Consider the following 748-nt stretch of genomic DNA (forward strand, 5'->3'; position numbering starts at 1 on the left):
TACCAAAACGTTTTCTGCAATTCCCGTCGCTCCTCGCGAGGCAAACGGCTAAGTCTCGCTCGAGCGCAAAATTTCGCACTTAGTTCGGGGGCTCGTTTTGCCCCACTGGCTCATTTCTCTCGGCTACCTTTTGCCTCGTTCGATACCTGCAACAACACTTCTATGCATTTTAATTGCTTCTGTTCATGCGATTTCACCAACTTGACATGTTTTCGCTTAGGAATTTTTCGATTAATGGCTTCAAAACCAAACTTCATAATTATTCCACTGAAATAAATATACTTCAACTCTGTAGATTTCATAGTTGACTAGTTGTAAGCTGTGTCGAATCTCCAGCGAAGTGACGCCCAACCCGAGATTAAAGACATTCATATTCCTGTCGGAAAATCATGTCAAAAAGTTATTTTACAGACATTTTTAGTTTGGTGGTGTATGAACGGAGTGGCGTATTGAGTGTATTTGCAAACTATTATACTTTGGAAAAAATATTTGACAATTTTGATTTATCTCGGCAGAAATGAAATAAGCATGGCTGAAATGTGCACAGGGGCAGGCGTGTGGAAATTTGTAAGAGAAAATTACATTATTCAAATGAAGAGAATAACTACTATGAAGATGAGCAATTAAGGTAGCAAATATTTCCTTCGTGTAATTTGCACACAGTCGGGTATTTCTACTAACATACGAAAAAAGACGTGCTTTCGAAACTGTATATCAGTACTTCGTTAAATTTTATTGCAATGTAGCT

The sequence above is a fragment of the Bacillus rossius genome, chromosome 7 (assembly GCF_032445375.1).
Source record: "Bacillus rossius redtenbacheri isolate Brsri chromosome 7, Brsri_v3, whole genome shotgun sequence".
Classification (NCBI taxonomy): domain Eukaryota; kingdom Metazoa; phylum Arthropoda; class Insecta; order Phasmatodea; family Bacillidae; genus Bacillus; species Bacillus rossius.